Source organism: Nothoprocta perdicaria, unplaced genomic scaffold (genome assembly GCF_003342845.1).
Source record: "Nothoprocta perdicaria isolate Ctin4 unplaced genomic scaffold, notPer1 scaffold_8, whole genome shotgun sequence".
Taxonomy (NCBI): domain Eukaryota; kingdom Metazoa; phylum Chordata; class Aves; order Tinamiformes; family Tinamidae; genus Nothoprocta; species Nothoprocta perdicaria.
Window position 1 is genome coordinate 3992417 of NW_020456087.1, and position 3630 is coordinate 3996046.

The 3630-nt window shown below is 39.3% G+C and overlaps 1 long non-coding RNA gene across 1 annotated transcript; it reads right to left on the bottom strand.

Annotated features, from left to right (window-relative positions):
• Window positions 1–777: 777 nt before the first annotated feature.
• LOC112958023 lies at window positions 778–1312 on the bottom strand. The gene is made up of 2 exons (XR_003251331.1): window positions 1253–1312; window positions 778–1129 (listed from the first exon to the last, which is right to left on the bottom strand). It is a non-coding gene; the product is annotated as an uncharacterized LOC112958023 (long non-coding RNA).
• Window positions 1313–3630: the final 2318 nt, after the last annotated feature.

Here is a 3630-nt window from a genome sequence, read left to right on the forward strand (position 1 = left end):
AGAAGTTGAATCCRTACTAAGTAAAGATGAGTTTACATGATACGCAAACCTTCTTCAGAAGCACTGACCGGGTTAAGGATCACAGTAAACGCATGCAAATAAGGTAGTACTTTTAGCCTGTTCCCTTTTCAAACCACATCTGAGCATGTTCATCACCCCATTTTACACCTTTGCTTCATTTCCATGGATGGAACAACTGAAAAAACTGATGCACATTAGCTTGGCAAATATCATTCATTTCTTTGTGAGTTGTCAGTCTAGCTGCTCCRCATGCAAATACAAAGCATCAGACACATCATCTGCACTCAGAGTACAGTGAAAAATCAAGWTTGACATAAAACGGTTTTGAAAATAGGAAAAAAAACATGGTTTTGCAATGAACAGGACCCTAATATGAGTACATACTTTCTGGCACTAAAAAAAAAAATCATGAAAGATTAGATATTGAAACTGGAAAACTAGAAAAGTGTTTGGCACTGCAGTTTTTGTAGTGTTCCACACTGCAGAGCATCAACTCTATGATAAACTTATCACTGAAAACAAATATAGCTAGATTTGACCTCATCTACTTACAATGAGAATCCCATCTAAATTAGTAAAAGGTAGTCTTCCAAGAGAAGAGAACATTTCTTTATCAGTTAGTGTTCAAGGTTTATTATCTGCTCCTGTAATATCCACGTACAATGGAAAGAGCCTGCAATCTTACCATAGCTAACTGCTTTTCTTCTGTAGGCTTATTCCATTAGATTTAAGGCTTGTCAGAAATGACTCTCTTAATCTACTGATTCTATTTTCACCCTGAAGAATTATAGAGCGGGAACAGAAAAGAAATGGAATATGCCACCCAGCAAGCAAAGAAATATCTGGGTCAAAATTTTCAATGGTAGTTAGACTTAGAAACATATTTGGATATGGAGCTTAGACAACTAAGTCTAAGAATGTGGACCTATTAAGTCTTTGGAAAAGTCCCTAAGCTTCTTTTTGCCAAAGTTTTCAGCAGCACAGTATTTCAATGCCTGAAGTTCCACAGCTCTTCAGCCACTGTGGAAGGACGAGACCAGTTACTGAAGRCCAGTCTGAGGAAGAGTCCCTGCAAGGCCCAGTCCGTAAGTGTGCGCTCACAGGCAATCTGCCGAAGAGAGAGTGAGATCTCTCTAAAAATAACTACCAAAAACATTTTCTTGAAATAAAGACAATGCTCTTTTTCCTTTAAAAAAATTATTAACTGCAAAGTACTTGAGGTGTAGCTGACCTCATGGCAATTGCCTCCCCATCCATTGGTATCCRGCCCACCTTCGAGAGAACCTCAAATGCAAAGGAATATCCACTCATAGTGACTCTGTTCTTTTGATGCAGAGCCAGGTTTCCAAGAGAATTCAGGATGCACAGGGCAGAAGCATATGACTTTCTTGCTTAGGATTATAATGCTTAGCTGTATGAAAGAAAAAAATCTGTCTTCATATAAATGTTGATTACGTATTCAATAACAAAAGTCATAAAAATTGAATATGCAACATTTGGAAGTGAGTCTCTCTTCTACAAGACAATGACAGTTGCAAAGAACCAAAAATCTCTGGCTGCTCCTCTCTCACCTTTTCTAGAAAAAAGACAGACTACAAGCAGAAGGGAAAATATCTTTCTGCCTGTAAAATGATAGAACCCTGATTTACCTCCATTTTCCAAGCTACCAAAAATATGTTGAGAAAATCATCATCATCACAGCCTAAAAATCATCTCATGAAAATAAGCCACGTTACAACAATCAAAATACAGAACTCAAACCTTTCTGAGCTTCTGAATACCTTTTTTTTTTTTTTTTGATTTATACATTTAAAATGCAAAGCCAAAGGGGTGGAAGGGGGGAACACTACTGAAAATAACAAGGAAAGTTGTCACATGCACGCCAAGCTGTATTGTAAAAAGGTTATTCTGACAGCCATGTGCACAGCCCTCCGTACCCCGTGTTGTACTGAAAATCCATTTTGATGGATTAAACACCTGCAGCAAGGTAACAGGTTGTTAGAGAGGAGGCAGCTTTACTGTGTCTACCATTGGCCACAGAGGTCTGGTGTTTTTCAGAGAAATATTATCAACATTTCCTGCAGAGATGAGAGGTTAGGCTCACAAACATGAATTTTTAACATGCTCCTTACCCGCCTAAGTGTGTTCACTTGAGCATGCCACATTGCCAATACTTTTCCCACAGACATATTCAACACCCGGTGAATTCAAATGAGTTTAATACACAGTCTTTTGATTAATGGAAAATGGCAGAGAGTAAGGGACTGAAACAGTTCGTGCTTTGCTTGATTAATTAATAAGAGACTCTCTTTTCCCAGCTTCAACTCATTATGCTAATGAAATGTCATCAATTAAGGCTTTCCCCTGATTATTGAATCTGTCAGGTAGCGCTCAGTTAAAAAGCCAAATTCCTTTGCTGTCTTTGCAGCGTTGCCATCACAGCTTTTTATGAAATGCTACTCCCATTAGCCAGTGTTTGTTCTACTTTCTCATTATTGTATCATCCTGTTGACCTTGAGACAGGTGAATGTGCACTGCTCAAAATGAAACACAGACAACACTATCAGTGGGACGGTGGGTCAAGATAATGTGTTCAGGCAGAGATAAATACCATTCTTCACTCCCGCTTCCTTCATAATTATTAATAGCCTGGTCAAAGATAAACCCAGGGAGAGCATGTGACATTCAGAAACCAATGTCATGCCATACTAAGAGCATCCAGAAGATGAGCACAAATGGAGGRAAAAGGTTTTAACCCTTAAAAATACATCTTTTGCTATGAAGATGATTTCATAGATTGATGGAAATGGCTATATATACATATATCCTCCTAAATATGGGTTCTGCCAAGTAATTCACACAAAGAACGAAGAAATCCACTTTAGAAAAGCAAGTTGCAATACTTTGGGAAATTCATTTGCCGTGCATATATTCAGGACTCTCGAAAGCTTCGAGTCAGTATATGAGGACCCACATGCTGAGCTATGCAATGCTAAAGAAAACTCTGGCAAATCACTTGTGCAGACGAGAACAGAGCACTGCGCAGCTGCTTGGGATCAGCCTTTGGAGAGGGCCCTCCTTCCACTGCTACCCCAGCAGCTGCAACAGCAGAGCTCCCCTCTCCCTGCCAGCCCTGCACGTTAGCAGGGGCAGATGYGGGAAGCACAGAACTACAGCGAGGMATCACACACACGGAGCAYGGCAYGCAAGTTCCAGCCTCCTCAGGAAACTCCCATAAGATCCCCTGTTAGGAGTTATATAAAAACCAAGCTGTTGAAAGCACAGCCATCTTGTGATTTGAAACAATATTAGGATATGTTATTAGGGAAGAAGTCTTCATAGGATTTGTATAGAAGATGACTATATTGGATCATGCAGGCAAATGCTGTGGTTGATCTTCATGCAACAGACAAACTTCATTCAAATTTATTACATTTAATTTCCTCTTGATTTCAAAGGAAAAGGAGCTAGAATATGTCCTATATCTATTAGCTGTAGTATTTTGCCTTTGCTGGTTCCTGATGCATCAGCATGGAAGAATCTATTGAAGATGTAATGMTAGAAACTGAATTTCTCACCTAGTCACTGAGTTGCAAAGTCTAGATTTAA